At 38.5% G+C, this 18,260-nt stretch overlaps 1 pseudogene; it reads left to right on the forward strand.

Annotated features, from left to right (window-relative positions):
- Positions 1 to 15,452: 15,452 nt before the first annotated feature.
- LOC118636074 overlaps positions 15,453 to 18,260 on the forward strand; it is a 48,587-nt pseudogene continuing 45,779 nt past the window's right edge.

The following is an 18,260-nucleotide window of genomic DNA, read 5'->3' on the forward strand; positions in this document are numbered from 1 at the left end:
CAATGAATTTGTACTTCTTAATCCCTTCACCTTTTTCACCCATTCCTCCAACCCCCCTCCCATCTGGCAACCAAAAAAATGTTCTCTGTATCTATGAGAATGTTTCTGTTCTGCCTGTTAATTTTGTTTGTAGATTCCATTGTCGATAGATATATATTCATTGCCATTTTGTTTGTTCATATATTTTATCTTTTTCTTCAAAAAGACCCTTCATCATTTCATATAATAACAGTTTGGTGGTGATGAACTCCTTTAACTTTTCGTGTCTGGGTAACTCTTTATATGGCCACTGATTCTAAATGACAGCTTTTTAGTATAGAGTAACCTTGGTTATAGGTTCTTGCTTTTCATCACTCTGAATATTTCTTGCCAGTCCCTTCTGGCCTGCAAAGTTTCTTTTGAGAAATCAGCTGACAACCTTATGGGAAGTCCCTTGTAGGTAACTAACTGCTTTTCTCTAGCTGCTTTTAAGATTCTCTCTGTGTCTTGAACCTTTTGCATTTTGATGATAATGTGTCTTGGTGTGGGCCTCTTGGGGTTCATCTTGTTTGGGACTCTGTGCTTCCTGGACTTGTATGTCTGTTTCCTTCACCGAGTTAGGAAAGTTTTCTGCCATTATTGTTTCAAACAGGTTTTCAGTTTCTTGTTCTCTCTCTTCTCCTCCTGGCACCTCCAAGATGCGAATGTTGGCACGCTTGAAGTTGTCCCAGAGGCTCCTTACACTGTCCTCATTTTTTGTGGATTCTTTTTCCTCTTTGCTGTTCTGATTGGGCGTTTTTTGCTTCCTTATATTCCAAATCGATGGTTTGCCTCTTGGATTTACATACTCTACTATTGAATCTGTGTAAATTATTCTTTATTTCAGTTAGTGCCTCCTTCATTTCTGACTGTGCATCTTTCATTTCTGACTGGTTTTCTTTTATGCTCTTGAAGCCCTCACTAAGTTCACTGAGGTTCTCACTAAGTTCATTGAGCATCCTCATAAGCAGTATTTTGACCTCAGCATCTTTTAGGTTGCTTATCTCCATTTTGCTTAGTTCTTTTCCTGGGGTTTTGTTCTGTGTTTTCATTTGGGATCTGTTTCTTTGTCTCCTCTTTTTGGCTTCCTCTCTGTGTTTGTTTCTGTGTATTACTTAACGAGAGGTATGGGGCTATCTGAGACCAGTTGCTGCTTATTTGAAAGAATTTAGGAAAACCTGAAGCAGGATCCAAGACAAGCCAATCCTATGGCAAAGCAACTGGCAATAGCTTGGGTGGGCCTAAAAGTTGGGTGGGGCAGGGCGGGGCCTCAGGGATTCACCTGGGCGGGGCTACCAGTGTGAGCCAGGTTGCTGGAGTCCCAGATATGGCAGCTGTCTGCCACCCCACGGAAGGGCTAAACAAGTAAAAAAGGCCTCTGGCAGCACGTTTGTCCCGGAGAAAGCCCCCTCTCCAGCCCTCGCTCCAATATCAAACAGCTCAGTTCTTCCCTGTATGTCTCTGGTGCCCCTTGAGCTGCCTCCCCTCCAAGCTTAGAGAGAGAGAGTCCGACAAGTCTGTGCATGGGCCCTTTAAGGAGCTGCCTGGGGCTCCAGCCATGTCAGCCCCTCTGAGCCTCAGTTCCCGCTGGTTTTTCCAGCCAGAAGTTATGGGGATTTCTCTTTCTGGCACTTCCTGAGCAGGGCATTTGGTGTGGGACGGGGACCCCTCAGTCCTCAGGGAGAACCTTCCCAGCCGAGGTATCCTCCTGATTTTTATCTAACACACGTGTGTGTGGGACCAGCCCCTCAGCCTCCTCCCCTCCTACCAGTCTCGATGTGGCTTTTTATTTAATTCTGTAGTTTTAGGACTTCTATTCAGCTTGATTTCAGATGTTTTTGAATGATGGTTGTTCTGTAATTTAGTTGTAACTTTGATGTGGGTGTGGGAGGACATGATACCGCATTTACCTGTGCCGCCATCTTGACCAGAAGTCTCAACAGGTGTTTTTTGATATAGGTATTAAAAGTATAAGTTTTCATCTAACTTATTTAGTTGTATACCATAGATTCAGATATTTTGTTTTTTCTTAATCATTAAATTTAATCAATTGTATTATTTTGTATTTCCCATTTTACTAAAGAATTGTCTAGTACAATGTTTGGTTGTTTGTTGATTTTTTTTTTTTTTTGGTGGTATGTGCCCCTAGTGGGAACCGAATCCAGGACTCTTTGGTCTGCAGGCTGACGCTCAATTGCTGAGCCAAACTGGCCAGGGCGGTTGTTTGTTAAGTTTTCCAGATTGAAAGGTTTTCATTTTGGTGAGGAGGCAGTTAATTTCTAGTTTTATTGCCTTATATTCAGGAAATGCAATTTTTGTTATTCTTTTTTTTCCAGTTTTATTATTTATTTATTTATTAAAATTTTTTTGTTTATTGATTTAGAGAGCGAGGAAGGGAGAGGGAGAGGGAGATAGAAATATCAATGTGAGAGAACATCGATTGGCCACCTCCTGCATGTCCCCCACTGGGGATTTGACCCACAACCTGGGCATGTGCCCTGACTGGGAATCAAACTAGCGACCTCGTGGTGCATGGTCAATGCTCAACCACTGAACCACACCAGCTGGGCTTTTCCAGTTTTATTGATATATAATTGACATATCTTTATTATTTCTATTTGTTAAAATTTATCAAATTTCCTTTGGGATCTCTCAAGAAATCTCTGGGGACAGATCCAAGATGGCTGCAGAGTAGGTGGAAGCTACACATACCCCGTCCCAGTGCCAAACCACATTTACAGTTAAATTATAGAGCAATAAACCAGAATGACCAACTGAAGAACAGCTGAACAGGGATATTATATTCAAGGATTTATAGAAGAAGCTAAACAGACTCTGGTAAGAAGGGCAAAGACACAGAGAGGGCTTGTGCCTACACCCAGATTTAATGGCTGAGAAGCTGGAAAAATATTTTGGCTGCAAAAGTCCCCCCATGAGGTGTATGGGGTCTCAACCCCATGCAAGTACCTCAGTGCACTAGGCTGGGAGGAGGATCCTGTATAGTATCTGTCAGTGAAAATCAGTGGTGACTCTGTCCACTAGGAAGAGGAGGGAGCCAGCTAGAATCCCAGGTTCTGCTAAAGGGCCAATGCATTGTGGCTTGCTTTCAGGCACTCACCCAGTGCTCTGGTAGAACGAAGGTGACTCGGGGCATATGTGAGTCAGAAGGAGAAGATCTGGGAAGTGTGGCTCTGGAGAGAGATCTGGAGGGTCAGCTACTGAGGTCCTGTTCCTGAGTCAACATCCCACACAGCCCTCAGGTTCTCTCTCCCAGGATTGGGCGCTCCTATTCTTACAACACTGTCATGGGGAGTACACTCACTTGGTCCTTCAAATATGGGACACCAACATGTCAAACTCAAGTCCAGCAGAAAAGACTGTTGGTTGCACATAACAGGTACCTATAGTGAGCACTTTTTCTGGAGAAACTCTAGGCAGACAGTCAGTCATTGAACTTTGTGGCTTTGGAATAGTAGCCAATCTTTCCCTGCTCTTGTGGTTTTGGCAGTCATCAGCCCCAAGAACACTCCCTTGATCTGTTTGCCCAAGTCCTGGTGGCCATATCCTGCTGAACTCAGTTCACTAGGGAGGGAGGTTGAAGGGAACTCGCCTCAGAATTGGGATCTTTGAAGAGTGTTTCCCTCAGAACCACCTGTCAAGGTCTCTAACAGTGTACCTGAAGAGCTAAGGGGAGGCATGTAGCTTACCCCTTCCCACAGGCTGGCACCAGCCCTAATGGAAGACTGCCTTGATTTGTTTTCCCAAGTCCTGGTAGCCCCATCCTGTAGAACTCAGTTCTACGGGGGGGGGGGAGGGAACACCCCACAGAGCTGGGACCTTCAGAGTGTATCTCTCTCAGAGCCTAATGTCCAGGTCTTTGATAGTGCAACTACAGACCTAATGTGAAGAGTGCAGCTTGCCCTCCTCCTATGGGCCCACACCTCCCGCAACAGAAGACTGCCTTGATCTGTTTTCCCAAGTCCCACTGGCCACATCCTGCTGAGTTCAGTTCTGAGAAGGAAGGGAATACCACACACAGCTGGGATATTCAGAGTGCATATTCCTCAGAGGCTCCAGTCTGGGGCTTGAGCAAATGTGAATACAGAGCTAAGGGGATCAGTGCAGCTTGTCCTCTTCTCATGGCCTCGCTAATGTCACCTCCAACATAAGGATTTCTTCATCTGTTTGCCCAAGTCCCAGTGGCCCTACACAGCTGAGCTAGCTCCTGCAGTAGAGATGGTTGGCTGTACACAAACTGAACCTGTGGTGAGCTCTTCCTGTGGAAGCTGGGGTTGGAGACTCTAGCAGAGACTGAGTAGTATGGCTCTGGAATAGGGGACACTTTCTTCTATTGAGTGCCTGAACATGCTGCCATCAAGTAGGGAACCCACTAGCCCCATCCTCCTGAACTGGTCAGAGTGCACTACCGAGCTTGAGCCATATGGAAACATCAGTGGAGTGCAGCTAGCTTAAACCCACTCTACAGTATTTCTTTATAAGATTGTGGAATATGTCAAGGCAACCTAAGGGGGTGGCAAGGTAGCTGACAGGTGGATGTCAACCTCAGGGATCACTGGGCCATTTATTGATCTGCCTCCAACTCAAAACTGCAGGAAGCCGATACTTGTACACAGCCTGGCCCCTCCTATGTACACCCAGACCCAGTAGATACAGCCACAAACAGTGGATAACATGGCATCTCCAGATGAGCAGCCCAAAGCCAATTACACACAATGTCTGGTATCAATATTAACCATAACCCCAGCCAAGTGGTCCCAGAAGCAACACAACCAGTGGTGAGCTTCAAACCACACCAGAGCATGATCCTACTAGCCATACAAATGGCACAGCCAAAGGGGCACTTCAGCAGGCTCCAGAACCTGCTGGGAATAATTGCCTGAGGGCAGGGGCAGGCCCTAAAAAGTTACTCATAGACAGTGAATGAGGTTTATCCTTATAGTCAACCAGTCTCTAAGGGTAAACTCTGCCCACAAATGGGTCAACAGCATTCAAGGCTCAGTTAAAACAGGAGAAAACATGTAACACACACAAGAATCATTTCTGGAGCACATAGATAACATGATCTATAAAATTGTGCCACTGAGACCCACAAAGCACATACATCAGAAAGCCACCATACAAGCTTGGGAGTCATAGCAGATCTACCTAATACACAGAGATCAACACAAAAAGGTAAACAAAATGAAGAGACAAAGAAATATGCCCCCAATGAAGGAAAGAGAAATCCTCAGAGAAAGAATGAAATGAAATGGAAGCAACCAAAATACCAGATGCAGAGTTTAAAACAATAATTATAAGGATGCTGATAGACTTTAGAAGAACGGATAAAGAGGACATAGAAATAATAAAAAAGAAACAGTCAGAAATGAAGAGTGCAATATCTGAAATGGAGAATAAGTTAGCAGTTTAGATTAAGCAGACAATAAAATCAGGAACTTAGAGGACAAATAACAGTAAGCACCCAAGAAGACCAACAAAAAGAAAAATCAATTTAAAAAATGAGGAAAGCCTCTGGGACAACAAGTATAACAATATCCTAATCATAGGTGTACCAGAAGGAAAAGAGAGTGAGTGAGGGTGCAAGAACTTGTTTGAATAAATAATGGCTGTACAGAATTTTCACTGATACATCACCTAAGGCAACAGAAACATAGGCAAAAAGGAACACATGGGACTACATCAAACTGAAAAGCTTCTGCACAGCAAAAGAAACAACCATTAAAATGGAAAGGGAGCCCTGGCCAGTTTTGCTCAATGGTTAGAGCATTGGCCTGCGGTTCGGAGAGACCTGGGTTTGGTTCCCGCTAAGGGCATGTACCTTGGTTGCAGTTTGTCCCCGGCTCTGGTTGGGTCATGCGGGTGGCAGCCACTGGATGTGTCCCTTTCACGTCGATGTTTCTCTCTCTCTCTCTCTCTTCCTCTCTCTCCCTCCCACTCTATCTGAACAAAAAATGGAAAAATGTCCTCGGGTGAGGATAAAAAAAAAAATGGAAAGGGAACCCACTATATGGGAAAGCATAATTGACAATGATACATCAAATAAGGAGTTAATTTCTAAAATATATAGAGTGTTCATACAACTCAACAAAAGGAAGACAAAGAACCCAATTAAAAAATGGGCAGAGGACCTAAAGAGACACCTCTCCAAACAGGACATACAAATGGCTAAGAGACATATGAAAAAATGCTCAACATCACTAATCATCAGAGAGATGCAAACTAAAACAACAATGAGGTATCACCTCATACCTGTCAGAATGGCTGCCATCAACAAATCATCAAACAACAAGTACTGGCTGGAGAGGGTGTGGAGAAAATGGGACTCTAGTACACTGCTGGTGGGATGCAGACTGGTGCAGCCACTATGGAAAACACTATGATGTTACCTCAAAAAATTAAAAATTGAATTGCCATTTGACCCAGTGATCCCACTTCTGGGAATATACCCTAAGAACCCTGAAACACCAATCAGAAAGAATATATGTATCCTCATGTTCATAGCAGCACTATCTATAATAGCTAAGATCTGGAAGCAGCCCAAGTGTCCATCAGTAGATGAATGGATAAAAAAGCTGTGGTACATATACACAATGGAGTACTATGCAGCTGTAAGAAAGAAAGATCTCTTATCCTTTGAGACGACATGGAGGGACCTGGAGAGTATTATCCTAAGCAAAACAAGCCAAGCAGAGAAAGACAAATATCACATGATCTCACTTATTTGTGGAATGTAATAAACATAACAGTCTGAGGAACACGGTAGACCCAGAGACATGGAAGTAGGGTACAGACTGACAATCCTCAGGGAAGGGGTTGGGGGGAGGGAAGAAATAAACCACAGAACTTATATGCATGTACGCATAACTGATGGACATGGACAACAAACCTGGGCATGAGGTGAGGGTGAAGATGGGGAGGAAGGTGTCAATGGGGAAAAAAGGAGAAATATCTGCAACTAAAATAAAAAAGAAATAATGGCTGTAAACTTTCATAACCTGATAAAGAAAAGAGTCACACAAGTTCAGAAAACACATAGTCCCAGTCAAGATGAATTGGACGAGGCCCACATCATGACACACCATGATTAAAATGGTAAACATTAAAGACAAAGGGAGAATCTTAAAAGCAGCAAAAGAAAAACAGTAACTTATCTACAAGGAAGCTCCCATAAGGCAGTGAGTTGATTTCTGAACAGAAGCACTTCAGTGCAGAAGGGATTAGCATAAAACATTCAAAGTGATGAAAAGCAAGGAACTACAAGCAAGACTAGTCTATCCAGCAAGGATATCATTTAAACTTGAAGGGAAAATAAAGAGCTTTTCAGACCAAAAAAATGCTAAAGGAGTTTATTACCACCAAGTCAGTATTGCAAGAATTGTTAAAGGGCCTGTTTTAAGAAAAAGAGGAACAAAAAGAAATATACAGAGAAAGGTACATAAGCATAAAAAACAAAATGACAATAAATAAGTACCTATCATTAATAACTTTATATGTAAACAGATTAAATGCTTCAATAATAAAACATAGGTTGCTGAATGGATAAGAAAACATGACCCATATGTATGCTGTCTATAAGAGACCCAACTCAGAACAGACGATACACACAGAGTTAAAGTGATGGGATGGAAAAACAGTATTTCATGCAAATGGATGTGAAAAAAGCTGGGACTAACAATACTTATATCTGACAAAATAGACTTTATTTTTTAAAGATTTACTTTCGCCCTGGCCGGTTTGGCTCAGTGGTTGGAGCGTCGGCCTGCGGACCAGAGAGTCCAGGGTTCGGTTCCCCAAAAAGATTTATTTTCTTCTTTATTGATTTTAGAGCGAGGGGAAGGGAGAAGGAGAGGGAGAGAGAAACATCAATGAGAGAGAACATTGATTGACTGCCCCCTGCATGCTCCCCACTGGGGATTGGGCCCACAACTTGGGCATATGCCCTAACTGGCGACCTCTTGGTGCATGGGTCAATGCTTAATCGCTGAGCCACACTGGCCAGGCAGACAAAAAGACATTAAAACAAAGGCTATAGTAAGAGAAAAAGGACATAATGATAAAGGGAGCAATCCAACAAGAGAATATAACCCTTGTAAACATTTATGAAACCACTATATGAGCACATAAATATATAAAACAAATCCTGATGGGCATAAAAGAAGAGATTGACAGTAATACAGTCATAGTAGGAGATTTTAACACTCCATTGATATCAATGCATTGTTCTTCTGGACAGAACATCAACAAGGAAACAGCAACCATAAATGGCACAGTAGATCAGATGGATTTAATTGATATCTTCATAGGATTTTACCCCAAAGCAGCAGATTATAAATTTTTTTCAAGTACGCATAGATCATTTTCTTGGATAGATCAAATGTTAGGACACCAAAAAAAAGTCTCAATAAATTCAAGAAGTATGAAATCATAAAAAGCATCGTCTCTGACTATAATGGTATGAAAATAGAAATCAATCACTCACAAAAATAGCTAAAAACCACACAGGAAAAAACAATAAGTTTTTGACAAGATGGCTTTTCTGGAAAATTTTAACAAACATTCAAAGAACTAGCACCTACCCTCAAAGTATTCCAAAAAATCCAAGAGGAGGGCAGACTCCCAAGCTCATTTTACAAAGTTAGCATTATCCTAAACCCCAAAACAAGAAAAAGACACTACAAAGAAAGAAAATTATAGGCCAATATCCCTGATCAACATGGATACTAAAATCCTCAACAATATATGAGCAAACTGGATCCGGGAATGCATTAAAAAGAAACGTACACCAGGACCCCTGGAAGGTGTGGCTGTTGGTTAGAGTGTCATACTTTGCACCAAATATTCACGGTTCTAGTTCTGTTCAGGATACATGCCCAGGTTGTGGGTTCAATCCCCGGTTGGGGTGCATACAGGAGGCAACCAATAGATGTTTCTGTCTCACATCGAAGTTTCTCTCTTTTCCTCTCCCTCTTCTCTCTCTAGAGTCAACGAAAAACATATTCTCAGGTAAGGATTAAACAACAACAAATATATATACACACATACCATGATCAAGTGGGATTTATTCTGGGGATGCAAGGTTGGTACAATATTTACAAATCAATAACTGTAATACATCACATAAACAAAATGAATGCTAAAAATCACATGGTCATATCAATAGATGCAGAAAAAAACATCCAATGAAAATCCAGCACCCATTAATGATAAAATCTCTCATCTAAGTGGGATCATACCTTAACATAGTAAGTATATAACAAATCCATAACCAACATCATAGTCAATAGGTAAAAAATAAAGGAGTTTCCCCTAAGCTCAGGACCAAGACAAGGGCATTCACTTTCACCACTTTTATTCAACATAGTACTGGAAGTTCTAGCCACAGCAATTAGACAAGAAGAAGAAATAATAGACATCCAATTTGGAAAATAGGAAGTAAAACTGTTGTTATTCACAGATGGCATAATATGGTACATAGGAAATCCTAAAGACTCCACCATAAAACTACTTGAATTGATAAATAAATTCAATAAAGTGGCAGGGTACAAACTTAATATTCATAAATTGGTGGCAATTTTATACACCAATAATGAACTGTCAGAAAGAGAAGTTAAGAAAACAATCCCATTTACTGTTGCATCAAAAAATAAGGTACCTAGGAATAAATTTAACCAAGGAAGTAAAAAACTAGTACTTGGAAAATTATAGAATACTGAAGAAAGTAATTGAGAAAACTATAAATAAGTAGAAGCATATACCATGTTAATTAAATGTTCATACTACCCAAAGTAATCTACAGATTCAATACAATTTCTACTAAAATACTAATGGCATATCTCACAGATCTAGAACAATATTCCAAAAATTTATATGGAACCACAAAAGACCCCAAATACCCTAAAAAATCTAGAGAAATAAGAACAATGTTGGAGGTGTCACACTACCTGGTATCAAACTATGCTACAAGGCCATTGTAATCAAAACAGCCTGGTACTGGCATTAGAACAAGCATATAGATCAATGGAATAGAACAGAGAGCCCAGAAACAAACAAACAAAACATGCCTCTATGGTCAATTAATATTTGACAAAGGAGGCAAGATCATACAATGAAGTGCAGACAGCCTCTTCAATAAATGGTGTTTTGAAAACTGGACAGGTATATACAAAAAGATAAAACTAGACCAATAAGTTAAACCATACAGAAGAATAAAAACAAAATGAATAAACGTCTTAAATGTAAGTCAGAAAACCATGAAAATCCTAGAAGAAAACATAGGCAGTAAAATCTTAGACATCTCTCATAGCAATACTTCTGCTGATATATCTCCTCAGGCAAGAGAAACAAAGAAAAAAAATAACCACTGGGGCTACATAGAACTAAAAAGCTTCTTCATAGCAAAAGAAACCATTAAAATGAAGAGGCAACCCATGTAATGGAAGAACATATTCACCAATGATACATTTGATAAGAGGTTAGTTTCCAAAATACTAAAAAAAAACTTATACAACTCAACACTAGGAAGACAAAAAAGAACAAACTTGGAGGGATTACAATAATGGATATCAAACTATACAACAAAGCTGTTGTAAGCAAAACAGCCTGGTACTGGCACAAGAACAGGCCTATAGACCAATGCAACAGAACAGAGACCCCAGAATTTGATCCATGCCATTATGGTGAACTAATATTTGACAAAGGAAGTAAGAGCATACAGTGAAGTAAAAATAGTCTCTTCAAGAATTGGTGTTGGGAAAATAGGACAGGTACTAGCAAAAATATAAAACTAGGCCACCAGCTTACACCATATACAAGAGTAGACTCAAAATGGATAAAATACTTAAATGTAAGTCACGAAACCATAAAAAAAAAACCTAGAAGAAAACATAGCCATTAAAATCAGACATATCACGTAGTAATATTTTTGCCAATACATCTCCTAGGGCAAAAGAAATAAAGGAAAAACAATAAACAAACAGGACTACATTAAAGTATAAAGCTTCTGTACAGCAAAAGAAACCATCAACACAATGAAAAAAGAACCCACCATATTCCCCAATGGTTCATCTGATAAGAGGTTAATTCCCAAAATGTATAAAGAATTCATACAACTCAAAACTAGGAAGGCAAACAATCCCATTAAAAAATGGGAAAAGGACCTGAATAGTCACTTCTCCAAAGAGAACATAGAGATGGCCAAAAGGCATATGAAAAAATGTTCAACGTCACTAATCATCAGAGAGATGGAATTTCTTTCTTTCTTTCTTTCTTTCTTCTTTCTTTCTTTCTTTCTTTCTTTTCTTTTCTTTCTTTCTTTCTTTCTTCTCTCTTCTCTCCTTTCTCTCTTTCTCTCTTTCTCTCTTTCTCTCTTTCTCTCTTTCTCTCTTTCTCTCTTTCTCTCTTTCTCTCTTTCTCTCTTTCTCTCTTTCTCTCTCCCTCCCTCCCCTCCCTCCCTCCCTCCCTTCCTTCCTTCCTTCCTTCCTTCCTTCCTTCCTTCCTTCCTTCCTTCCTTCCTTCCTTCCTTCCTTCCTTCCTCCCTTCCTTCCTTGTTGAAAGTGTCACAGATGTTCCCCATTGACCCCCTGAAAGATGCAAATTAAAACGACAATGAAGTATCACCTCACACCTGCCAGAATGGCTACCATCAATAAATCAAGAAGAGATAAGTGCTGCTGAGGATGTGGAGAAAAGAATGTGTGGTATGAAGATGATGTTTTATTGACTTGTACACTTGAAACCTGTATGATTTTATTAACCAATGTTGTCAAATAAATTCAATAAAATAAAATTAAGTATTGATGAAGATGTGGAGAAAAGGGTACCCCATTACACTGCTGGAGGGAATGCACACTGGTGGAGCCACTATGGAAAACATTATGGTGTTACCTCAAAAAATTAAAAATTGAACTGCCATTTGACCCAGTGATCCCACTTCTAGTCTTATATCCTAAGAATCCTGAAACAACATTCAGAAAGAATATATGCACCCCCATGTTTATAGCAGCAGTATTTACAATCACTAAGATCTGAAAACACTCTAAGTGTCCATCAGTAGATAAGTGGATAAAAAAGCTGTGGTACATATACACAGTGGGATACTATTCTGCTGTAAAAATGAAGAAAAAGTTACCCCTTATTTTTACAGCATGGAGGGACCTGGAGAGTATTAAGCTAAGCAAAATAAGCCAGTCCGAGAAAGACAACTATCACATGATCTCACTTATATGTGGAATCTAACAAAATAAACTGATGAATGAAATAAATCCAGAGACATGGAAGTAGGGAACAGACTGTGGAAACTCAGAGGGAAGAAGGGAGAGGGGATGGAAAGAGATAAACCAAAGAACGTGTAAGCATATATGCATACCAATGAACACAGACAATAGTGTGGTGAAGGTGGGGGTGGGGGCAGGAGTGGGGAGGATGGAGTGAATGAGGGGAAGAAGGAGGGACATCTGTAATACTTTCAGCAACAAAGATAAAATTTAAAAAGAATATACTTTCTTTGGAACTAAAGTATGGGTAGTTTTAGTGAATGCTCCATGGTTATTTGAGAAGATACATTCTCTATAAATGGGAACCATAGTTAAATATTGATTCGATATATGATATTGATTATGTTGTTTAGTTCTTCTATATTATTACCATTTTTTCTTCACTTGATTTGTATTGAACAAAATTAGGTGTTTTATAGCCTCTTATTATCTTTCTTTCTCTTATCCCTTGCATTACCTGTAGTTTCATAAAAATTGTTGCTGTCATTGGGTACACAAATAATAGTAATACTTATTATAACATCATTGTGACTTTTAGCCACTTACATTGTACAGCATCATTTTTTGTGTGACATTTTGTTCTGAATTTTACCTTATTGTCAAAATTGTGATTCTGCTTTTTAAAAATTTCATTTGCCTGATGTCTTTCCATTCTTTGTTCTGTTTTCCCTCTCTCTTCTGTCCCTATAATATTCCAATTACATGTATAGCAGATGAACTAAAATTATTGCATTGCTCTATGACACACGGTTCCTTTTTAAACTTTTTTTCTGTGTATTTTATTTTTATTGTTTCTATAGCTACATATTCAGGATTTCAATGGGTTGTTTTCTCTGCATTACAGCTTGGAAACACTCTCATAGCTATGAGACATCTGTGAAGATCACCTCATGGATCAATATTACTATATGCAAAATGTCTGAAGTGTGATTTCCAATCTCTCAGGGATAACTATCACTTTAGTACTGATGCCCCAGATTTTGGAAACAATTGCTTCACATATTATGATCACTCTCTTAGTTTTTTGTTTTTTAATGTAGGAGGAAAAATGTAGTTTCTGTTACTTCATGTTAGGCTAGAGGAAAAGTTCTCCATGTAAATTGTTTAATCAGATTGTTGATATCTGCACAAAATCCTGCTGTTTTTTTTTTTTTTTTTATCAGAATTGCATTGAATCTAAAAAGCGATTGATAATTGACATTCTACCAATACAGTTTTGCATCACATAATTATATTTCAATCTACAATGGGCTTGCATATATAACAATGGTCCCATAACTATAATGGAACCGAAAAATTGTTATCACCTAATGACGCTATCATACAACTCATTACTTACATGTATGCAATAATTCTGGTGTAGACAAACCTACTGCACTGTCAGTAGTATAAAATATAGTACATACAATGCACATGATAGTTGATAATAAAAGTAAAAGAACATGTTACTGGTTTATTTATTTACTATAATATGTTTTATTAGTATTTTAGAGTAATCTCCACTTACAGAGTTTACTGTAAAACAATATGCTGTGTTTTGCCAGCAACAGTCTTATATAGCTTGTGTTTACTATATCTATTGATAGTATCATTTTCTCTTGTGCTTGATTATTTGATCTTGTGTTGTGCTTATCATGAGCCCTAAACATACAAAATCCACTAATGTTGCCAGTAAGAAGCCATGTTGAGTGATTGAACTGGGAATAAAATTAAAAGTAACTAAGGACTGTTAAGGTGAAAAATGAGTGATGGTTTTTGGTCACCAGTCAGACATGGTTCTTTCCATTGTAGCTATGATCTCAAGAACAGCAACAACAAAGTGACAGAAACTGTCAAAGAGCTGCCTCATTAAAGCAGAGAGACTAAAAAAATTCAAGAAGGGGCTACATCAAATTAAAGAAACTTCCAGTGAACTAGATTGAAGAGCACACAGAAGCATATCCCTTGTAGTACCATGACAATCACAGCCAGAACAAAATGTTTGCATTGTTGAAAGAAAAAGCATGACCCTATTATAATGTTGAATTTACTGCTATCTCTTGGTAGTTTAAATGATTCAAGAATTGTTACTCATTACCTAATGTGAACATGAATGTTGATGTGAAGGAAAGTGAAGAATTTTTGTAAACTCTAGATAACCTGATGGTAGAGGAAATATTTAATATGGATTGAACCTTTCTATTCTGGAAATGGATACCTAAAAAAACTTTCATCTGTAAATAAGCCAAGTCAATACCAGGTTTCAAAGCTTTTAAAAAGATTAACAGTCTTGCTTGGGGGCAATGTTACAGTTTACAAATTGAAACCCTTTGTGATCTGGCACTGTGAGAACCACAGATCCTTCAAGCATATCAGTAAGCACACACTGCCAGTTTACTACAGGAGCAATAAGTCATGGATGATCTAGCTCTTCTTTCAATATGTCCCCCTAAAATTGCTATGTCAGTGAAATGGAGAAGTACTATTTAAAGCAATACATAACTTTCAAGATTTTGCTTATTGTTGATAATGCTTCCGGAAATCTTTTGTTTATTAGTAATTTTTACCCCATTATCTACATCTTATCCCTCTAAACACCACATCTTTGATCAAACCAATGAATCAAAAAGTTATAACATGCCCTGGCTAGTTTTGCCCAGTGGTTAGTGTTAGCCCATGGACCAAAGACTCGCGGGTTCGATTTCATTCAGGGGCACGTACCTCAATTGCAGTTCAGTCCCCAGCCCTGGTTGGGGTCTTGCAGGGGGCAACCAATCGATGTGTCTCTCTCACTTAAATGTTTCTCTCTCTTTCTTTCTCTCTCTCTCTCTCTCTGCCTCCCATTTTATCTGAAGATAAATGGAAAAATATCCTTGGATGAGGATTAAAAAAAAAAAAGGAGTTAAAACAGCTGTTAAGGCCTACTGCCTGAAGAATACCTTTGCCCACGCTATTGCTACAACTGAGGAAGACACTTAGAAGACACTAATGCAATTGTGGAAGAATTACAACATCTATGACTTCATCAAAAATCTTGCTTGGGCTTGGGGTGACGTCACCAAGAAGTGTATGAACAGCATCTGAAAGAAAACACTCAAGAGATTTATCTATGACTTGAACGGAATTGCCAAAGATGAAGAGGTTGCAAAAATCAACAAGGTTATGGTTGAGATTGAAAACAAATTAAACCTAAGTGTGGATGTAGATGACATTGAGAAGTTCCTAGAGGTGGTTCCTGAGACTGTGACTAAAGAGGAGTTATTAGTACTGGAACAGGAACAAATAGCTGAAGAAGAGGCAAGAGAAAAGGAAACTGTAAAGAAATAAAAGAAAATTCAAAGTTAAGGGATTAGCAGAAGTTTTTGCAGACCTCAACAAGCTCCTGAAAATGTTTGAAAACATTGACTTCAACATTGAAAGGTCTTCTTTTCTTTCTTTCTTTCTTTCTTTCTTTCTTTCTTTCTTTCTTTCTTTCTTTCTTTCTTTCTTTCTTTCTTTTTTCTTGTAATTCAGTCAGTATGTGTTGCAAGCACTTATTTATTTATTTATTTATTTATTTATTTATTTATTTATTTATTTATTTTTATTTTTTTGTGGTACGTGCCCCTAGCGGGAACCGAACCAGGGACTTTCTGGTCCACAGGCTGATGCTCAACCGCTGAGCCAAACTGGCCAGGGCTCTTTTCTTTTCTTTTCTTTTATTAATTTATTTTTGTTACAGATGTTTCTCCTTTTCCCCCCATTGACAATTTCCCAATGATCCTGCCCCCACCCCAGCATTGTTGTCTATGTCCATTGGTTACCCATACATGTAAATAAGTTCTTTGGTTTATCTCTTCCATCCCCCCATCTCCTTCCTTTGAGGTTTGTCAATCTGATCCCTACTTCTAGATCTCTGGGTCTATTTTGTTCATCAGCTTATTTTATTCATTATATTCCACAAATAAGTGAGATCATGTGATATTTGTCTTTCTCTGATGGGCTTACTTTGCTTAGCATAAGACTCTCCAGGTCCTCCCATGTCGTCTCAAAGGATACGACATCCTTCTTTCTTACAGCTGCATAGTATTCCATTGTGTAAATGTACCACAGCTTTCTTATCCATTCACCTATTGATGGACACTTGGGCTGTTTCCAGATCTTAGCTATTGTAAATAACACTGCTATGAACGTAGGGGTACATATATTCTTCCTGATTGCTATTTAGGGATTCTTAGGGTATATTCCTAGGAGTGGGATCACTGGGTCAAATGGCAGTTCAATTTTTAATTTTTTGAGGAAACACCATATTGTTTTCCATAGTGGCTGTGCCAGTCTGCATTCCCACCAGCAGTGTACTAGAGTTCCCTTTTCTCTACACCCTTGCCAACACTTGTTGTTTGATGATTTGTTGATGGCGGCCATTCTGACAGGTGTGAGGTGATACCTCATGGTTCTTTTAAGTTGAATCTCTCTGATAATTAGTGACACTGAGCATTTTTTCATACAACTCTTGGCCATTTGTATGTCTGGTTTGGAGAGATGTCTATTTAGGTCTTCCTTTTGTTTAGTTGTATGAGTACTCTTTATATTTTGGAAACTAACCCCTTATCTGACTTATCATTGGCAAGTATGGTCTCCCATACAGTGAAGTTTTTTTCCATTTTGATTCTTGTTTATTTTGCCATATAGAAGCTTTTTAGTTTGATATAATTTCATTTATTAATTTTTCCTTTGTTTCTCTTGCCTTAGGCATTGTATCAGTGAAAATTCTGCTGCATGTGATGTCTGAAATTTTGTTCCCTACATTTTCTTCTAGGATTTTTATGAATTCACGAGTCACATTTAAGTCTTTTATCTATTTTGAGTTTATTCTTGTGTATGGTGTAAATTGGTGGTCTAGCTTCTTTTTTTTTTGCATGTAGCTGTCCAGTTATCCCAACACCATTTATTAAAGAGACTGTCTTTAGTCCATTGTATGCTCTTGCCACCTTTGTCAAATACTGAAAGGTTTTCATTAACAGACAAAAGTATTCACAGTGCATTATCTGTTTTCAAGCAAATCTTTGATGAATTAAATCAAGAAAATGACAATGAATATATTTTTAATAAAAGTGACACCTCTGACAAGTCTTTCCGGTATTCCAGAAGAAGGCATTTTTATCATAGGTGATGACAGCTCCATGTGTGTTATTACTCATGAAGACCTTCCAATGGGACAAGATATGGAGGTGAAAGACAGTGATATCGATGATCTTGACCCTATCTATACAAGCTGAGGCTGTATGTGTTTGTGTCTTAATTTTGAACAAAAATTTCAAAAAGTAAAAAATATTAAAAATTTAAAACTGTAAAATGTGATAGAATAAGGATTTAAAGAAATAAAATATTTTTGTATAGCTGTGCAATGTGTTTGTATTTTAAGTTTTATTATGAGTCAAAAAGTTAAAACAAATTTAAAAGCTTATAAAGTAAAAAAAAAAAAATTGAGTTGGCCAATGTTACTTTATTATTGAAGAACAAAAATATTTGTATAAATGTAGTGTAGCCCAAGTGCACAGTGTTTATAAAGTCTACAGTAGTGTCTAGTAATGTCCTAGTCCTTCAAATTCACTCAATACTCACTCACTATCTTATTCAAAGCTACTTCCAGTCCTGTAAACTCCATTTATGGTAAAGGCCCTATACTCATGTAGCATATTTTATGTTTTATATCATATTTTTACTGTTCCTTTTCTATGTTTAGATACACAAATACTTTTCATTTTGTTACAGTTGTCTATAGTATTCAGTACAGTAACATTCTGCACAGGTTTCTAGCCTAGGAGCAATATGCTATGCCGTATAGCCTAGGTTTATAGTAGGCTCTACCATCTAACTTTGTGTATATGAACTCTATAATTGCACAAAGACGGAATTACCTAGCAATGCACTATTCAGAATGTTTCTCCATCATTAACTGATGCATGACTATATTGAGTCTCCAAATTC

The sequence above is a fragment of the Molossus molossus genome, unplaced genomic scaffold, assembly GCF_014108415.1.
Source record: "Molossus molossus isolate mMolMol1 unplaced genomic scaffold, mMolMol1.p scaffold_m16_p_2, whole genome shotgun sequence".
NCBI classification, from domain to species: domain Eukaryota; kingdom Metazoa; phylum Chordata; class Mammalia; order Chiroptera; family Molossidae; genus Molossus; species Molossus molossus.